The following is a 21599-nucleotide window of genomic DNA, read 5'->3' as shown; positions in this document are numbered from 1 at the left end:
ATGCAGGAAAAGCATAATTAAATGAGACTGCCTTACATCAAGTAGTACTAGACAACGGAAAGGGGAAATCATTTAAAACGTACTCATTTATGCATATCCTATATTTTTCCAAAATACAGTACAACCAAAACATCTAAAGAATTCAAAATTAAGGAAATAACAGAGAGGAGATACATTTTTAAAAAAGTAAAGCTAAAAAGAGCTGGTGTATTATGAAATGCATATGCTGGAGCTGTATCACATTTGCAAAAATTGGGCCACAAATGTGGGTTTAATATTTCTAACAGCCAGATCAGATAAAGAAGCATGATTCACAGTGTTCATTACCTAAAAACAAATTTATTGTTTGGAAGCTGTAGCAATCATTTTGCATCAGATTGAGGGCAGAGAATTAAAGCTTCTTTCACACGTCATTCAAGTGCTGAACTTAACTGTAGAAAGGTTCCATTCTAAAATTAAGATCAAAGCCAGGTGGTCTAAAACATACCTATTTTAAAAGTTACAAAAGGGGAGTACCTTAGTCTTCAAGGTTACATAGGGCATTAATGAATTTTGGGAAGGATCACACTCATGCAAACGTTCATTTTGATATTGTAGTATTTCAACTTTGAAATAACTCCTGTCTTTAATATACTGCTTACATTGTTTGTGTTATGGCTACATATTTTTACTAACTATAGTTTTCACTAGCCATTTCATGTTATTATTTTTTGAGACAGAGTCTTGGTTTGTCGCCCAGGCTGGAGTACAGTGGCGCTATCTTGGCTCACTGCAACCTCCACCTCCAAGATTCAAGGGTTTCTCCTGCCTCAGTCATATTATTTTTGCAATAAACAGAAGGTACTTAAAATATCCAAGGCTAGTTGTTTGTTATCAGCTTGAAAGCAGAACCATAATATACTTCATTCCTCAATACTTTACTATATGTAATATTTTTGGTAAAAAAGAGGATGAGATTCCACTGCTATATTGGGAAAATTTTTTTCTGTCAATATCAAGATGATGGAATAAATCTTAGTCATTCTTCGGATGTATGCCTTTATTCTCTGCTCAGAATGGTACTAGGAATTGTAGGAGGAGGAGTGGGGCAAAAGAGATGTAGGTAGTGGTTCCTATCCTGGCTTGGTTTGCATATTAGAAGGCAAAGGCTTTAGAATAGCATCCTAAGCTCTCCTGGGCCAGGTAGATAGCACTGGTCCAATTTGTGGTGGATAAACTTCACAAGTCAGTATTTGGAGGTGAATATAATATACCTAATATCTACATAGTGCTTTAATATTTACAAAATACTTGCCCTTGTGTTTGGTCCTTTCAGAATCCATCTGCTTAGAGGAAACCACAAGTTTCCTCTTATTTTCAAGTCTCCCAGCACATATAAGTTGAAACCATATACCAGGCTTTCTACACACCCTTTACATGCTTTTCATTGAATTGTGTTGGAAAAGTAAATATTTATTGTGATCTGTAGAGTTTAGGAAGCTGAGGCTGAGGAGGGTTAATATTTAACCTAAACCACCCACTACAATTCAGAGCTGAGATTTCCACTGAGCTTTGCCATTTTCCAAATCCAGCAGTGTTCCTGTTTGTTTTCCATAGAGCTAGGGCTCTTATCAACCTTGTTGCTGCTCAGACTTGGGCTGTACTACCTGATGTCTGGGAACCTTTGTAAGGGGTGTTTGCATTGAGGCTCAAATGTCTAGCCACAGTGAATCTTCTAGAAAGATATCTAAAAGAGGGAGCCTGAACATCTTCCTATCTTCATAAAATTAAGATTGAGTCACAAGATGGAGAAAAGAGAAGCTTGATGTGTTTCAGTCTACCTTGAGCCCAGGCCCAGTGAGGTCCACCACTGATCTTCGCACCTGCTGTGGTTTGATTAAATGAGCCAGTAGAAACTCTCTTTCTTGCATGAGCTAGAATTGATCTTCCTATATTTGGATCTGTTAGAGCCCTGACCAACAGAGTTTTATGAGTTAAAGAATGCAACAGATATAAAATGGCTTCTGTTTCCTGGACAAACATACATTTTGAGTTAGACTTTGCAGTGATGTGTTAACAGTTTAAGATCTGTGGATTTCAAAAACCTAAAAAATAGCCTTTAAAAAATGGGTGAAAAATATCAAATGTCAGTGAATGGAAATGTACTTTTGTTTTAAGAGTACCAGTAAAATTATTATTCTAAGAATAATTACACAGGTTAAATTATTTGAGTGAAAAGTAAAACAATGGACACATTTGAAATTAAAACAATGCTTAGTGACATTTTAATTTTATAATAAAGGTCAAAATAAATTTTATTCCATTTGATGCTTTTGAATAATATATAGAAACTCAAGTGTGCAAATACAATTTTCTGCCCATAAGGTAATGTGGTTCCTTTTGTTGTTATTTTGGTCTTTACTTATGACTGGTAGTCACAACCAGTAAGTGTATTTAGGGCATATGAATCTTCAAGTCATATCCAAAGTCATTAACATTAATAGCTACATTCTGAGCAGTTTACAAAATGAAGAGGGGGAATTTAATAAAGTCGTTATAATGGATAGCCAATTTGCTCTCTGAATATAAAGGCATTTAGATGTTATATTTTAAAAAATAAAAGCGCTTTCTAAGAAACTTTTGAGAAATATCTCAATTATCTAGAAGTCTTTTTGTTAGTTTGTTTTAATTTTGGCTCCTAGGTAAGTGCTGAGATACTTTTGGGAAAATAGCATGCACTAGAGAGTCTGGGCCCAAATATCCCCCTTACTACTTAAATCATTTTAGACAAATTTATCCAACTCTCTTTCCTCATCTGTAAAATTGAGTTATAAAATGCATGGAATGGTGCTTGGCTTATAGTAAAAACTAATAGCTGTTAATATCTTATGATATGACACAGCTGAATCAAAGTAGCTTTTATGTGCTTAGCTAATTAAGTAATGGCACTATAAAATTCATGACTTTGAATCTTATTTGGAAGATCAGATTCTGTTCCTTCTCTCAGCTTCCCCATCAGAGCTTTCTCCCTCTGAAAAGCAGACTGTCTTTCAACTTTGTACCAGAGAGGAGTTATCAAGGAAACAAAATATACAGTTGGGTAAACAGTCTAAGGAGACTGAAAATTCAGATGCCTTATGAAGGAGAAAACAGCTGCAACAACAAAAATCCCTTAATTGTTCATAGTTTTAACTGTTAAAACTATTCATGTTTGAAACCCTATTGAATTTGTATAATGGTCTTTGGGAGAAGATACACCAGAGATATAAATAAGAATTACCAAGTATCCAGAGAGATATGGTACACTTAGCTAAAGCAGGAAGCTTCACCCTTTCCTGACCTACCTGCTAGCACAGTGGTTAGCCAGATGCCTTCCAATTGGACCAGTGCTTCTAGTTTCCTACAAGCCTTGCTGCCCCTATTGTGTTGTAGCTGGCATGACTAACATGCTTATTTTACTTCCTGATTCGTGAAGCCTCCTGAATGTTTAAAGTCTGATCTAACGCCACATCTATCACATTGTAGACATTAAATAGGACTTCCTATGGCATTTAAATAGCTTAAATGAAAAAAAAATGAATTTCTAATTCTAACTATAGTTTAGGATGGAATTTAAATATTTCAATTAAGAGTAGCAATTGTAATCATATTTGTTTTTCTTCAGAAAGGGAAAGTCAATTGCATATTTTTTTCCATCCCAAAAATATACTTTTGGAAAGATTTTTAAAAATCCACGGTGGCATCCTATTTTCTTTCCTAGTACTCATGGCCAGTTTCTAGCATCTTCTTTTCTTTGTCGCTTTAGTTGTATTATCTCCAGCCCAGACTATTGCATATACCTTTAGCTGATCTTCCTGCCTTGTAAACTCCCCTTATTCAAATATGCTACTCTCTAACGATACAGAATTTCAATTAAATAGGTGGAATAAGTTCAAATAATCTGTTGCACAATATGATGACTGTAGTTAATAACATACTGTATTCTTGAAAAGTTATGGATACAAAAGTATTCTCACCATGATAACCATGTGAAGTAATTCATATGTTAAGTAGCTAGATTTAGTGATCCCACAATATAAATATTTCAAAACACTATGGTGCACATGATAAATACATATAATTTCATCTGTCAATTTAAATATTTAAAAAAAAACAAATTATACTACACTGGTCTTTGCTGCACGATTAATATTGAGAAAACACATTTTACTTGATCAATATCTAATATCATTATCTGTCAAAGTACTTTTTCTTCCTGAAATATAATTGGAAAAGCTGACTCGTCCGTAAGCCAGAGTGATTTCTGCTTACCCTGAGCTTCTGGGCCACTCCTTTCTCTTACAGCCACATGACAGTTAACCATGCCCACATTGTATCATAGTAATTTCCTATATTCTATGTGCACTCCAGTCCTCAGCAAATAACTGGGCTAGTGTGATGAAAAATGCCAAGTTCAGTACTTTCTAGATTATAAGCGGTCAGTACATTTTATATTGAATTCTGATATTGTGCATTTCAGGACAGCAAATCCTCTCCATGTTGTCTGTGAAGTTTTAGACAGAGTTTACTAAAAATAGCCTACACCTTCACCTAACATTGAGAGTGACATGGGCTTACCAAATATTTGTTTTTAGAATCTTGTATAATAAATAGTAGACTTTGAATGTTAATGTTATGAGAATATGAAGAAACTTTAAAGCAGACTCAACTGATTGTCACCTGCTATTTTTTAATGTTAATATTCTAATTTTCTGTCAAATTAGTTGTAAAATATAACATTATAATTTTCAAAGAGGGAAAGAAAAGTTTCCTAGTTTATGCAGACACTGAATTTTCAGTATCTCCATAGTCTTAGTTCATGGATCCCAGGCTCTCAGATGTTTCCTGCTGTGCCGAGTGCATAAACCTTGACGTTTGATGTCACTCAGCCTTTTCTCAATTCTAGGTTTCTTTCTCAGCTTGCCAACTCTGTCTTGCAATCTGTCTAGGTCCCTAGATAAATGAAAATTACAATTAAAAAAAATGAGGAATTGTTAAAAAGGACAGAAACAAAAACACTGAAAGCATGAAAGACATACAGAGCATGCATTTCTTTGGAAGAGAGATTCAGAGACAGCAATGGCAGGTGACTCAAATGGCTTATGAGTGACTAAAGCAAGGACTGTCTGTCTACTGCAAAAATTAGCATATACTAAGTGCTCTTGCAACCAATAGCTTTGATAAAAATAAATATTTTTGAAAAATGCATAGGGTTAACAAAGGAAAAGACATGTTTGAGACATTACCCTATCTCTTATATTTATTTTTATTTCCTACCACTCCCCATAGACTCTTCTCCAGGTCTGTCATGATACCAGATAAGCACAGTACTTCACAGATTATAAGCAGTCAATAAATTATGAGTAGTGTCCACAACTAGTTTTTAGTAGAAGTCCTGGATTTGGGGGTTATTTAGAACAGTGTTGTTTGGCAATGAAAATGATATTTTAAAATCTTATTCATGTTCTATTATTCTGCTATTTTCTTACCATTCTAGATTATTATTAATCCTAGGAATTTAAGCAGGTTTTCTAATCTCCTGATATATTGTATAGATGGTTGGGGAAAGGTAGTAAAGAAAACGTGAGCATGTGAGGTAATTTTAGGATTTAACTTCAGTCTCTGTTGCAAGGAATGATCATTTAAGGTCTGTAAACTTGTTTATGATCACCGATTTACATATGGTAGACACTATTACCTGCCCATTCTTCAGCCATTCCTCTAGCCTTTCTTGTCAATGAGTCTGCTATCTCCTAGAAAGGCTAAAATGACCCATATTTATTTCCTGTTTTTTGAGGGAGCTCATCATCTAATCATGAGACCAATTTTTGCTCAGGAGCTTCTAGACAGTTTTTCATGTAATAAAATGAGATATTGTTCTGTCTGCATTTATGTATGATTAGCTAAATAGAGACAGCCAACTTGTGACAGTGGAACAACCTAAAGACAAAAGTCATCATGTGGAGGATGGGACAACTGAATTGAAAACAGTAGGCTTCTGGACAATAGCTATTTGCTGAGGTATTTACCAACCCTGGAACCACTGACTTTCTGATTTCTTGTAAAATGAGATAATAAGATGCTACAGAACCACTTTTGTTGAGCCTCTTACTTGCATCTCCAAAGTATCCTTACAAAAACAAATGGAATCCAAGTTTAGCTACCCTTAGGTGGCAGCATACAATTTTGCATTGGGCACAATTCTAACTTCCTAGACTCTTGAGTTCAACTTTGTTTGTTGGGTTTTTGTATTTGGATTCTGCTGTTCTGACTGGATTTAGGTTACTGGATTGTCTCTCTCTGCCACAAATGACTTGCCTGATTTAAATGGCTTCGGTGCCAGTGTTTCTTATGTACACTAGGATCCTTTCAGTTTTTGACATGTTTATCAAGCAGGACTTTAAAACAGCAAATATTAATTTATATACAAAGAAAATCAGTGTTTGAACTTAAATGAAGTATGGTTTTACTTAATGATATATTGGTATTTCTTGCTAGACATTTGACAGATTTGGGAATAAAAGTTGCTTTGGTCACTTTCATTTAGAAGTGTCAACAGAAAGAGTCAACTTCTGTAAAATATTTGAAGAGATTTATTCTGAGCCAAACATGAGTGACCATGGCCCATGACACAGCCCTCAGAAGACCCTGAGGACATGTGCCCAGGGTGGTCAGGGCTGGCCAGTCATCCTGCTACATTAGTCCAGATGCAATCATATTGTATTGCTACCATTTTGAAAATATTATTTTGAGAAATAAATGAGATGCTATATTTAAAGTACTGGTGTGCTTTGCTATACAGATACTAGGTGCCAAATATATAGTATATTAACTCTTCAGCGCTCCATGCAAATGAGATTGAAATGAAGAATTTTAGCTACTCTGTGAACCTGGTGGTTTTATTTTATTCCATACTCATAGCCTGCATGATGCTCTAAATGTGTGTTGTTTTCTTATTATTGATCACTATAAGTTTTGTGGGGTAAAGAATTGAGACCCATTGTTTTCAAGAGAAAGCATAAATGAAACATCAGTGATTGATGCTTCTGTAGGAATATAGAGATCATTCTGGTCAAAGCCAAAAATCAGACACATAGAGTGAAGACATAATTTGAAACATTAGAACACGTAGTCTGTGCCGGGTCCAAACAAAGGTGGTAAAGTCAGAAATATAGTTTGGATTCTGAAACAGTGGAATGTATGGAAGTTTGATCACTTATGATGGTAGAAGAGCAAATCAGAAGCATTTCAGAATGTTTGATAAAGTTTAGATAGATAATGGACAGCAAGTGTAAAAGAATTATTAATAATATCTAGTTTTAGGAAATATTTGTGAAATTCTTTGTCCTACACTGTTATAATCATCAGGAACCATATTATTTCTTTTTTTTTTTTTACTTCAACTTTTGTTCTATGATATTATCCCAGAAATAATTTTTCCATGTTACAGAAAAGAATAAATCAGTTTAAAAACAGTAAAAAAAATAGTAAAATAAATATTTTACTTAACAAAATTATTTTCCTTTGGAAAACACATTATGAGAATCAAATTTTTATGGCATTTTTAATATAGTGCTAAAATCTCCTGAGCTTGCCATTAGAAGAGCTGGAGTCAGATATTCAGTGTCTTACCAGTTGTATGATCTTGGATATATTTAGAACTTACATTGGACCTATGCATCATCATCCATAAAATAGGAGTTGTTTTACCTGCTTCACAAAATGACTGCATTAAAGGAGAACGTATGTGATATGGTTTGGGTATTTGTTCTGCCCAAATCTCAAATTGAAAGGTAATCCTCAATTTCAGAGGTGAGGCCTGAGTTCTCATGAGATATGGGAGGTGTTTGAGTCATCTGGGTAGATTCTTCATGGTTTGGGACTGTCCTAATGATAGTAAATGAGTTCTCATGAGATGCCGTGGCTTAAAGTAGGTGGCACCTCTCCTCCCCCTGTTCCTCCTTCTCTGGCCATGTGATATACCTGCTCCTGTTTTGCCTTCTGCCATGAGTAAAAGCTCCTGGAGGTCTCCCTGGAAGCTGAGAAGATGCCAGTGCCATGCTTGGACAGCCTGCAGAACTATGAGCCGATAACACCTATTTTCTTTATAAATTACCCAGTTTCAGATATTCCTTTATAGAAACAAAACAAACAAACAAAGAAAAACAGCCAAACTCAGAAAATATGTGAAAGTGCCTACATGTGCAGAGCCTGGGACAGAATAGGCACATAGTAGATGTTTACTGAACCTAAATGTGTTATTCCTAAATTCAGTATTTGTCTTTTCTAATCCCATTTTCCCCAGCCTTGCAGAAAATCAGAGTATTTATCTTTCAAAAATATGTTAGTCCTGTAGTAATTCTGTTTTCATTTATCTTATCAAGTACTAAAGCTAACCTCAGGGGTAGGAAATGTATTTCAGTGGGTTCTGTTTTATTATTTTTTCTTGTTTTGTCTTCCATACAACTTTTCTTTATATTCCTTTCCTACCCCAATTGAGTTTCTGTGATTTGCAGCTTTGGCCTGCAACCCCAATACATCTATTTATTTGGCTTACTAAGGATATTGTGTAGAATTAACACTAATCAGGTAGTAAATATACTTCTGGCGATAGCATTATGGAACTCAGCTATAAAAGTATCAGGATACAGATGACATGAGCATTGTGAAATATCATTACTTCCATGGGTTGTTGCATGCAGTATAAGGTATGGAGCACAATGATAAAGCTAAAATTTAAAGTAGACATTTTTTGCTGTGCACTTTTCAAATGAAAATATATTTCTGCTAATGGGAAAGATTGTAAAGCAATTCCCATTGCTACTCTGGGATTCAGCATCTTGGAATCATGCCTGGAAATAATGCATTGGAAGGATTGTATGAGATTATGGCAAAAATGAATTATTGCCACATTATTGGCAAATTCAGTGAGAAATTGGTTTTCCTTGAACTTTAAAGGAGGTAGGTTTTAGCAATAGTTCAAATGGCTTGATAGAGTTTATTCATTTTTTACTTCGTTCAGATATTTAGAAAGCTGTTCTTGGCTCTGATTTTCTTCTTTTCTTCTCCTCTTTTGATAGCACACATTTAGATTTCAGCTAATGTATTTTAAATCTAACCAAATGCTGCAAACTTACAGTTTACATATTAATACATACAAATTAATGATATCTAAGACAATAATGTACATGATATGAAGAAATTGTCCAAAATATTTTTACATTATCCTCACCAACACCATTGAGAAAGATACTTTGGTGATCTTGTGCTATATTTCTGGCACTATTCCAGGTTATTTAAGATTTACATAACATGATGAAAATAATTATGTTTCCTGATGAGAAAGTAGGGACTTTCTTTCAGGTTTACATATGTTTGTTGTCTAATTACTATTCTTATCATAATATTTATATATGTGATCACTCAATTAATATAGTAAATAATATTTACATATTAAGTGTATATAATACTGTTAAATTATATAAGAATATTATAAGCATTCTTTTTTTTTTCTTTTTTTATAAAGACAGGGTTTCACCATGTTGGTCAGGCTGGTCTTGAACTCCCGACCTCAGGTGATCCGCCCGCCTTGGCCTCCAAAGTGCTTGGATTACAGGCGTGAGCCACTTTGCCCAGCCAAGCATTCTTTTTAAACCATTTCCAGTCAATATTTGAATTAGGGGAATAATAGTTGCCTGGAATAATTAGATGTAGGAAAGTAGCTTACTGTGCATATTTTTAAATGACTTCTTTAGTATTAAAAAAGTAGTGTTTTTCTAATCACTGTACAGATATATACATTATATTCATCTATGCTTGTACAATTATATATTTTTCCCTGAATGCTAAAATGAATGCATCCAGTGGGCCCAGATGAATTATTACCACTTTTTTTAACTCTCTTTCATTTAGAATGTTTTACATAATATTAAAAAAAGAATATTAGGGTATGACAATTTCTTTTTGAAACAATTATTTAAAAAAGCATATTAGGACAACATTTCTTTTTAAGACAAAGATATTTTCTGCTTATTAAATGCATTTGTTCTTAATAAACTTTCCAAAAGAATTGCTCTTTTGTAGTATAAAACGGGACTCACAGAAGCAAAAGTAGGATTACTCCATGTTTCAGGAGCCTCAACTTTACTATACAACAAGGATTGCAATTCAGACACCATCTGTCTCACAGCTGCGAATCATTAAGCTTCAGCAACAACATTTCCCTGTCTCATTTCCTGATTTCTGCCAAGCAAGTAGGAAGTATTGCCTTTACCTTGTAGCAAATTCCTCAATTAGTAAATGGATATATACTTCCATTTAAACTCCAAAATTTAGTGATTCTTTTTAGCTGAAAACAAAGCACCGTTGGTATCTAAATTAACATTGTATTTTGCTGATGATTTCTAAATGTGAATTGTTTTTAAATGCTACTTTTTTACTTAATTTTGCCTAACAATTTATGATGTAAGACACATGATATATTCTGGAGGAAAGCACGTTGTTTCACTTTACCTGACCAATGTTGGCATAGAAATGATCAAAAACATTCACAGATATTCAATTTTGTTGGATTGCTGAGTGAGCATATTTGTGTGATGTTAAAGAAATGAGCTTGGGCTGCATGTTGTTACATATGGTTTGCATTATGAGAACAGAATGTTAATAGGAAAAAAAAGGCAAAGCATTGGAAACATGAGAAAATTCCAGGTTTATTTCTCTTTAAAAGAAAGTTATTATTTTACTTCTACTAAGACAGGACATCTTTGTAACAGTACATATACTACATTTTTATCATTAAGTAATTATTATCTGCTGTTTATTTTATTAGATGAGTTCAGTGAATAGTTTCCAGCATTCAAAGTTTGTTTACATTTTACGGATATTCTCATAAGTTTAAAAATGATTATTTTAATTTAGGCTTTTTGTTGTTTTTTTCACTATTAATGTCAAAATTTAAAATACAGTTTTAAAGTGTGCTTTGCCTGAACTTTGTAAAGTGTGTAACTGTGAATTCTCTTCTTTTTCTCTTTACAGTTTATTCTTCTCTTTGATATCACTGCCAGATTAAAATAGGAAAAAAATACATTTTAAGTTGCACTAATGTAATTGGGATACATTGAAGCAGTTGATTTCTATGTATGTGAGAAATATATCTGTCATTAACATACAGAAAATTAAAGCTTATTATGAAAGCAAATATAGACCTCAATTTGTGACAGTAAATATATTTTAAATAGGACATTTCTCTAGTGGAAGAAGTAAGCTTTGAAAAGTAAAGATGTGCAGAATTAGGATGAATTATTTTATAATTGAATATTTTTATAATTTTGGATCATTAAAAATGTAAGTATACACACTATAGCATTTAGTATTTTCTAATATTCACACTTAGCTTTCTAAGTTGAAAAAGGTAGGAACCAACCAATCTTGTCATTCCCAGACTTGTGCCTTTTCTGTCTAGTTGTCACTAAATCTGAAGATTAGGCTTTGTGACTCCTCTTTTTATGTGTTGAGAATAATGAAAGGAAAGAAAGCACCAGATCCAGAAGCCAGTGTTTATTTCCATAGATGAATCAGAGAACCAGGAGGTTTTTCACCTCCAGGTCACTGGCCTGAAAGCACATCAGGCCTAGGGGGATTCCACCTGACAACAATTTTAGGATATAAAAATGCAAAATAAAGAGGTGGACTCAGATCACATAGTTCAAGTCTCCTTTGTAGATGCCAAGAATTATAAAGAGATTGTGTTTTTCCCCACATATTTATGAACGTTCCAACCTATGTTATTTAAGAATATTTTCTCATTTTATCTTCTGCAATTCTCACTCCTCAACAATCTATAGAACTTTATTCCTGTATTTCCTATTGTAAGCATAATAAATACACTGTTTATATGTCTTTCAAAACAACAAATGTTAGGTCCCTTGCCCTGCCCCAACTGTGGATACTATGACATGTGCTTCTACCTACTTAAGAAGCACTAGTTCAAAGCAATCCACAGTGTCACTTTGGGGTATTACATGACAAGAATCGAGTTTCCCACCTTGTCTGTTTCTCCCACAGTTTCTAACAGAATTCTTGTTTATAGAGGTAGAATTTGAATATTTAATTAATATAATAATAGGGTATATTTCAAAGGTTTATTAATAAATAATAGGGTATATTTCAAAGGTAGTAAGTCATATTAAAACTATTAGCACTTACAAGATTACATAGTAAATAACACAGCAGAAATATGAAATATACCTTTTTGGAATATTGTTTGTAAAATAGTCAAGTTGAATTCCCATTCCTAACAAAAAGTGTATTTGCCCATTTTTACTTTTTAAGGTAGGGTCTCACTGTGTTGCTCAGGCTGGCCTCCAACTCCTGGGCTGAAGTGATCCTCCCATCTCAGCCTCCCAAAGTGCTAGGATTACAGGTGTGAGCCACTACCCCCTTTTTTTAAATACAGAATTACTCACTTTTGTCTTTCATGTATTTATCTACCACAGACATCTGTTTATGTGTTGAAATAAGCCAATTTACAAAATGTTAATTTAAAATACTTTTAATTTTATGTGTGAGTGTAGATATTCAAAGCACCGTTAAAATGGGAAGGAATTCCAGACTATTGATCTATTTAGAAATGTAAATGTTTAAAATATTAATATTATTGCTGTTCTTTAAAAGTATTTTATCCTAAAGTATTTTTTATTCTAGATCTTTTGCCCCCTTTAGGCCTTCATGGAAATGTTTACATGAGTGTCTTCATAGTAACACATTGTATTTACACTTTTATAGGACTTGGAATTCATATAGATTGATGGATATGATTCAGTGCCCCTATCTCTTAAGATTTTGGACATTAAGCTAGAGTTATGCAACAGCCCAAATATTTATCACAAATATTGGAGTATGTGGAGACTCTGAGTGTTCCCTTGGCGTTTCATTGAGTAAAGGCTAAATAATAACAGTTATTGACATATTCCAAGATGCAGAGAGCAATGGCCTATGTGTAGTTTAAATTATTATCTTTTTCTCTGCATAAATTGCTCAAAAGTACTCAACTTGACTGCCTCCCCAGCCACATGGAACAGTGAATCCAATTAAACCTCTTTCTCTTGTAAATTGCCCAGTCTCAGGTATGTATCAGCAGCATGAAAATGGACTAATACAAATACAATAAAGAGATATGATAAGAAGAGGATGCATAACTGATTAGTTTCTAGGGCTGGATTAGTTTTAAAGGTAAATTTTATTTCAATATAGAGATATAATTTATTAAGACATCTTTGCCCTTTCTTCTTTCTTACTTGTATGAAAAAATCTTAACCCCTGTTAATGACTATGCACTTTTCTATTTAAGCAAACGATGTGGCGGAACAAACCCCACACACATGCATTCCCACAAACTCATATAACTAAGTTTATTAGTTATCTTACATTTGGATTGCAGTCATCATAAGGTCGTTATAATTTTGCAGAAATTTAACCTTCTTACCTCTTCCATTCACTCTTCCATTTAAGATGACTATTTTCTGCCTGAACAACCATCCTTTTCTGTTCTTGAGTCCTTATACCCCGTCATCATACTCAGAGCTAATACCTACTCCTTATTTACGGAGAAAATACATGTAATTGGAAGATAGATCTACATTTTCCCATCACCCAGTCAACCAAACTATTAGGTATTTTAATATGTTTCCATGAGTCAGCCTTCCCTTCTCTTATGCTGAGTGAATTGCTTCTGTTCATCTAAGGACAGGGCCTTCTCTTTGACCATATTCCCTCTTGCTTTCTCAAAGAATTTCTTCTTGCACTTATGCTCTCTCTTTTCTGTATCATCAGTTTTCTCCTGTTAACATAATTTTCCCATCAGCATAAATATATATTCAATAGTTCTCCCCTAAAATGTCTAGTTTTGAGTCTTATGTCAGCCTCCATTTCCTGCCTCATTTCTCTGTTTCCATTTAAAGCAAAATTCCTTGAGTTTCTCTACTTCTTTACTTTATTTCTTTCAACCAGTTGACTATTCCAGCCGCGTGTCCTCTGAAAATACAATGCAAATGTCTACCCACACTAGTCAGGCGATTTTATTTTTATTTTTAATTTTTATGGGTCCATAGTAAGTATATATATTTATGGGGTACATGAAGCATTTTAATGCAGGCATGTATGCGTAATAATTATACCATGGAAAATGGGCTATCCATTTTTTCAAGCATTTATCCTTTGTGTTATAGACAATCTAATTATACTCTTAGCTATTTAACAATATAAACTTAAATTACTACTGACTATAGACATCCTGTTGTGCTATCAAAAGTCTTATTCATTTATTCTAATTTTTTTTTTTTTTTGTACCCATTAACTTTCTCCACCTCCCTCACAGCACTTTACCCTCATCCCTATACTCTGCTTCCCATCACTTCTCATCCCCTGGTATCCATGATTCTACTGCCTGCCTCCGTAGGTTAAGTTGTTTTGATTTTGAGATCTCACAAATAAGTAAGATTATGAGATGTTTGTCTTTCTGTGCCTGGACTATTTCATTCAACATAGTGACTTCCATTTCCATCCAGTTGTTGCAAATGACTATATCTCATTCTTTTTACAGCTGGATGGTACTCCACTGTGTATAACTGCCACATTTCTTTTTATCCATTTATCTGTTGATACTTAGGTTGCTTCCAGTTCTTGCCTATTGTGAACAGAGGTGCAACAAACATGAAAGTGCAGTTACCGTGTTGATACACTGATTTCCTTTCTTTTCAGTATATACATAGAAGTGGGATTGCTGGAACATATGGTAGCTCTATTTTTAGTATTTTGAGGAACTTCCAAACTGCTCTTCATAGTGGTTGTATTAATTTACATTTCCACCAACAATGTAGGAGGGTTTATTTTTCTTCACATTCTTGCCAGCATATTTTTATTGCCAGTCTTTTGGATATAAGCCATTTTAATGGGAGGGAAAGAATGTAATTTCTGAGGCTACAGAAACTACATCTTTTTCATATGCCTATTTATCATTTTTGCGTCTCCTTTTGAGAAATATCTATTCAAATCTTTTGCTTATTTTTTCATCAGATTATTAGATTTTTTTTTCCTACAGAGTTGTTTGAGCTCCTTATATATTCTGGTTATTAATTTCTTGTCAAATGGGTAGTTTGTAAATATTTTATCCCATTCTGTGGGTTGTCTCTTCACCTTGTTGATTGTTTCCTTTGCTGTGTAGAAGCTTTTGAACTTTGTCCATTTGTTCATTTTGGTTTGGTTGCCTGTACTTGTAGGTTATTACTAAGGAAATTTTTGCCTAAATCAATGTCCTGGATGTTTTCCCCAATGTTTTCTTATAGTAGTTTCATAATTTGAAGTCTTAGATTTAAGTATTTGCCTATATTGATTTGATGTTTGTATATGGCAAAAGATAGAGATGTAGTTTCATTCTTCTTCATATAGATATTCAGTTTTCCCAGCACCATTTATTGAAGAAACTGTCTTTTTCTCAGTGTATGTTCCTGGCACTTTTATACAAAATGTGTTTACTGTAGGTGTGTGGATTTGTTTCTGGGTTCTCTATCATGTTTCATTTGTCTATGTGTCTGTTTTTATGCCAGTACCATGCTGTTTTGGTCGCTATAGCTTTGCAGTACAATTTGAAGTCAGGTAATGTGATTCCTCCATTTTTGTTCTTTTTGCTTAAGATAGCTTTGGCTACTGTGGGTCCTGTGTGGTTTCATATAAATTTCAGGATAGTTGTTTTCTATTTCTTTGAAGAATATCATTGGTATTTTGATAGAGATTACATTGAATCTGTAGATTGCTTTAGGGTAGTATGTACATTTTAACAATATTGATTCTTCCAACCCATTAACATGGAATATCTTTCCATTTTCTGGTGTTTTCTTTAGCTTTTCTCATTGGTGTTTTAGTCTTCATTATAGAGATCTTTCACTTCTTTGGTTAAGTTAATTCCTAGTTATTTAAATTTACCTGTGGCTATTGTAAATTGAAATCTTTTTTTGACTTTTTTAGGTTGTTTACTGTTGGCAGATAAAAATGCTGTCGAATTTTGTATGTTGATTTTTGTGTTTGAAATTTTACTGAATTTATGAATTCTAATACTTTGTTGTTTTTGTTTTTGTGGAGTGTTTAGGTTTTTCTAAATGTAAGATCCTTTCATCTGCAAACAAAGATAGTTTGACTTCTTCCTTTCCATTTTTGATGCTCTTTATTTCTTCCTCTTGTCTGATTTCTCTAACTAGGACTTCCAGTACTGTTCGAAATAACAGTGGGGAAAGTATGCCTCCTTGTTGTATTCCAGATTTCAGAGGAAAGGCTCTATTCAGTATAACACTAGCTGTGAGTCTGTCATATATGGTTTTTATTATATTGAGGTATGTTCTTTCTATACCCAGTTTTTGAGAGTTTTTTTTTTTTTTTATGATGAAGGGATGTTGAATTTTATCAAATGCTTTTTCAGCATCAATTGCAATGATCATGTGATTTTTATCCTTCAGTCTGTTTGTATGATGTAGCAGATTGATTTATTTGCATATGTTAAACCATTATTGCATCCTAGGGGTAAACTTGGGCATAATGAATACTCTTTTAAATGTATTGTTGAATTTGGTTTGCTATCATTTTGTTGAGGATTTTTGCATCAATATTCATCAGTGATGTTGGTCTACAGTTTTAGTTTGTTTTTATTTGTTTATTTATTTATTTTGGACGTGCCTTTGTCTGGTTTTATCAGAATAATCCTGTCCTCACAGAAGAAGTTTAGAAGTATTCCCTCTACTTCTGATTTTTCGAATAGTTTGAGTAGTATTGGTATTAGTTCTTTAAATGTTTGGTAGGATTCAACAGCGAAGCCATTGGGTCCTGGGCTTCATTTTACTAGGAGCCTTTTTTTTTTTTTTGAGACAGAGTTTTGCTCTTGTTGCACAGGCTGGAGTGTAATGGCATGATTTTGGCTCACCCCAACTTTTGGCTCACTGCAACCTCTGCCTCCCAGGTTCAAATGATTTTCCTGCCTCAGCCTCTCGAGTGGTTGGGATTACAGGTATGCACCACTATTCCTGGCTAATTTTGATGTTTAGTAGAGATGGGATTTCTTCATGTTGGTCAGGCTCATCTCAGACTCCTGACCTCAGGTGATCCACCTGCCTTGGCCTCCCAAAGCTCTGGGATTATAGGCATGAGCTACCGTGCCTGGCCCTGGGAGCCTTTTAATTATGGCATTAGTCTTGTTACTTGTTATCGCTGTATTCAGGTTTTGAATTTCTTCCTGATTCAATCCTGGTAGGTGGTATATGTCTAGGAATTTGTCCATTTGTTCTAGACATAGTAGCTCATAGTAGCCACTAATCCTTTGAATTTCTGGGATAGCAGTCGTAAAATTTTCTTTTTCATCTCTGGTTTTATTTACATTTTCTCAGTCTGCATAAAGGTTTGTCAATTTTATTTAACTTTTCAAAAAATAACTTTTTGTTTCATTGATTTTTTTATATAGTTTTCTTCATTTTAATTTCATTTATTTCTGCTTGATCTTTATTATTTCTTCTCTTCTACTGATTTTGGGTTTGGTTTGTTCTTGTTTTTCTGGTTCCTTAAGATGTCTGATTACATTATTTATTTGAGGTTTTTCTTCTTTTTTGTTGGAGTCACTTACATATAAACTTCCTGCTTAGTACTGCTTTTGCTATATTCTATGTGTTTTGGTATGTTGTGTTTTCATTGTCATTTGTTTCAACAAATCTTTCAACTTTCTGCTTAGTTTCCTCATTGACTCACTGGTCATCCCGGAGCATATAGTGTAATTTTTATGTCTTTGTATAGCTTCCAAATTTTCTCTTGTTATTCATTTCTACTTTTATGCCATCGTGGTCAGAAGAGGTGCTTGATATTATTTCAATTTTTTTGAATATTTTAAGACTTGTTTTGTGACTTAACGTGGTTTATCCTTGAAAATGTTTCATATTTTGCAGAACAGAAAGTGTATTCTGCAGCCATTGGATGAAATGTTCTATGAATACCTGTTCCATTTGGTCTAGAGTGCAGATTAAGTTTGAAGTTTCTTTATTTTCTGTTTGGAAGACATTTCCAATGCTGACAGTGGGGTGTTTAAGTCTCCAGCTATTATTAGATTAAAGTCTATGTCTTTAGTTCTAATAATATTTGCTTCATATATCTGGGTGATCCAGTGTTGGGTTCATATACATTTAAAATTGTTATATCCTTTTGCTGAATAGACCCCTTCATTATTATATAGTGAACTTCTTTGTCTCTTCTTATAGTTTTTTCCTGTTTTGCTTTTATTGAAGGTGATTTTTTCTGGTGATATGATTTAGTTTCTTGTTTTTTTTTTATTTTTTTGTGTATCCATTACATAGTTTTTTTGCTTTGAGGTTATCATGAAGCTTGCAAACACTATCTTATAACCCATTATTTTAAGCTGATATAACAAGGAAAGGAAGCCTATAAGGACTCAATGCCACAACTTCATACCCTTGTTTTCTTTTAATTTTTTGTTACAACTTATATATTATTGTTTTATTTTTTCTTAAAAAGCTGTTGCAGTTATTATTTTTGATTGGATTATTATTTAGTTTTTCTTCCTAAGAGTAGTTCATATTCCATGATTACAGTGTTATAATATTCTGTTGTTTTTCTATGTACTTACTATTACCAGTGACTTTTGTACCTTCAAGTGATTATTTATTGTTCATTAACATCTTTTTCTTTATGATTTAAGTACTCCCTTTAGCATTTCTTGTGGGACAGGTCTGGCGTTGATGCAATCCCTCAGCTTTTGTTTGTCTGGTAAAGGGTTTATTTCTCCTTCAAGTTTGGAAAATATTCTTGCCAGATATATTCTAGAAAAAATATATTTTTGCCTTCAGCACTTTAAATATGTCATGCTATGGTCTTCTGGCCTATAAAGTTTCCACTATCTCACTATCTGCTGCCAGAAAAAGACAGCAGCAAAGTCTGCTGTCAGATGTATTAGATCTCAATTTTATGATATTTGTTTATTTTCTCTTGCTGCTTTTAGCATCCTTTTTCATCCTTGACCTTTGGGAGTTTGATTAAATGCCTTAAGGGAGTCTTCTTTGAATTAGATCTGCTTGATGTTCTATAAGCTTCTTTTATCTGGATATTGATATATTTCTCTAGGTTTGGGAAGTTCTCTGTTATTATCCCTTTCTACTCTTGTCTTTTTCTCTACCTCCTCTTTAAGGCAGTAACTCTAAGATTTGCCCTGTTATGGCTTTCTAGATGCTGTCCGTGTGCTTCATTGTTTTTTCTTTTCTTTTTCCTTTTCTCTCCTCTGTATACTTTCAAATAATCTGTCTTCAAGCCCATTAATTCTTAATCCTGCTTGATCAATTATTCTTGTATTAAAAGACTCTGATACATTCTTTGGTATGACATTTGCATTTTACAGCTCCAGAATTTCTGCTTGATTCTTTCTAATTATTTCAGTATCTTTGTTAAATTTATCTAATAGAATTCCGAATTCCTTCTCTGTGTTATCTTGAATGTCTTTGAGTGTTCTTCATTCAGATATTGTGAATTCTCTTTCTGAATTCAGAGGTCACATGTGATGCTTTATTTAGTTCATTTTGTGAGGTCATCTTTTCCTGGATCATCTTGATAGTTGCAGATGTTCATGTGTCTGGCCATTGAAGAGTTAGATATTTATTGTAGTCTTCACAACATGGGCTTGTTTGTATGCATCTTTCTTGGGCAGGCTTTCCAGATATACAAAATGACTTAGGTTTTGTGATCAAAGCTGTATCTTCTTTAGGGCAGACCTCATGTTCCCTAATGCTGTTGTTCTTATAGACTCATAGAGGTACTGTACTGATGGTCTTGGACAAGATTCTGAAGAATTCTCTGCAATACCAGGCAGACTCTTGTTCTCTTCCCTTACTTTCTTCCAAACAAAGTCCCTCTTTCTGCTCTGAGCCACCTGGAGTGGAGGGTAGAGTAACACCTCACCCCTGTATCCACCACCCATAGCTTCCACAGGGTCAGACCTGAAACCAGCACAGCACTGGTTCTCACCTAAGGCCTGCTATAATCACTCCCTGGCTACTGCCTACTTTTGCGCAAAGCTCTGGGGCTCTACATCAGCAGGTGGCAATGCCAGCAGTCCTGTGTTCTTCCCTTCAATGCTGTGAGTGACCCTAGGACCTAGATGAGTACAGAGGTGCCACCTGGGAGCCAGGGACTACAGTCAAAAACCTTAGAAGTCCACTTGTTGTTCTGTTGTCCTGTGGTTGAGCTGGCACTCAAATCATGAGATATAGTCTTCCCATTTTTGTCTCCCCTTTCCAAAGGCAGAAGAACCTCACCATGTGGCCCCTGCCACCTCTGGCCTATGGGGAATACTGCCAGACTACTGCCAGTGTTCCCTAAGGTCTGAAGCCTCTTGAATCAGCTTCTGGTGAATGTTGTCAAGCCTGAGACTCACCTTTCATGGCAGTGGGCTTCCTCCCTGCCCCAGAGCAGGTCCAGAAATGCCATCCAAGAGTCAAGTCCTGGAATCAGGGACCACAGGAATCAATTTCATGCTCTACCATCCTGTGGCTGAGCTGGTACCTAAGGTGCAAGACAAAGTCCCCTTTACTTTTTCCTCCACTTCTCTTGAGCAAGAGTCTCACTCTGTAACCACCACAGCTGCAAATGTGCTGAGTCTCACCTGAAACCTGCAAGTCTTATAGTCTCACCCAGTGTTCTTGATGTAGTGTCTTGGTATTGCTTCTGGTTATTACTCTGGTTACTTTTTTGTTAGCATGTTACAAATCTTGCCATGACTGAGTTCTTCCCTTCAAGGCAGTAGGTTCCCTTCTGGTTCATGGTGTTTCTACAAATTCATCAGGGAGCTAAGGTCTGAACAGAGACTGTAAGACTGACTGGTGCCCTATCCTGCTGTGGCTGAGTTGGTATACAAGATGCAAGACAGAGTCCTCCCCACTCTTCCCTCTCTGATCCTCAAGCAAAAGGAAGGGGTTTCTTTTGGAGCCACAAACTATGCAGCCTGGAGTTAGCGGAGGGGTGATGCCAGCAGTCCCTTAGCAGTCCTGGCTGTTGTCTCAGTAGGACGTGACCCCTCTCTCCTTCAGACCACTGACTGTGGGCCCAGAGCACTTTAGCTCATGATGGGAAGACTTAGGGGAACTGAAGTTTCAAACACTGGGTTTAGCGATTCCTGTCCGTGTAGGGCTTGTTTAAATTCTCCTCATTTGGCGAGCACCACCTGAGTTTGGCCTGGTTTTGCTTTCTGCTGTAACAAGGGCAGCACTGAGCTCAATGCCTCACAATTGCTAGCTCTCCTTCTCCCCAGTGCACAGCAATGCTCAGAAACACTAGGCTGCCTCTCTGAACCCATGCTTCTATGGAGGGATGGGGGAGGGGTGGAGTCTGAGATTCAAGAATGTTTTTCCAGTGCCTCTTTCAGCGGTATGAAGGTAAAACCAGGTAGCGTGAGCGCTCACCTGATTTTTGGTTCTTATGAAGTTTGTGTGTGTGTGTGTGTGTGTGTGTGTGTGTGTGTGTGTGTAGATATTTGTTAACTTGGTGTCCTC

The 21599-nt window shown here is 35.0% G+C and overlaps 1 protein-coding gene across 22 annotated transcripts in view; it reads left to right on the top strand.

Annotated features, from left to right (window-relative positions):
- GULP1 (GULP PTB domain containing engulfment adaptor 1) overlaps window positions 1-21599 on the top strand; it is a 288807-nt gene that overhangs the window by 142752 nt on the left and 124456 nt on the right. For 2 of the 22 annotated variants that reach the window (XM_017545030.1, XM_017545021.1), the window contains exons 1-2: window positions 8985-8995; window positions 10669-10676. The exons of the other annotated variants lie outside the window; for them this stretch is intronic. The gene's annotated coding sequence lies outside the window, so the exon portion shown is untranslated. Of the gene's footprint in view, window positions 1-8984; window positions 8996-10668; window positions 10677-21599 lie in introns of those variants that run through there. 22 annotated transcript variants of the gene reach the window in all.

This window comes from Cebus imitator, unplaced genomic scaffold, assembly GCF_001604975.1.
Source record: "Cebus imitator isolate Cc_AM_T3 unplaced genomic scaffold, Cebus_imitator-1.0 Scaffold176, whole genome shotgun sequence".
Classification (NCBI taxonomy): domain Eukaryota; kingdom Metazoa; phylum Chordata; class Mammalia; order Primates; family Cebidae; genus Cebus; species Cebus imitator.
This window is presented reverse-complemented; position numbering and strand designations above follow the sequence as displayed.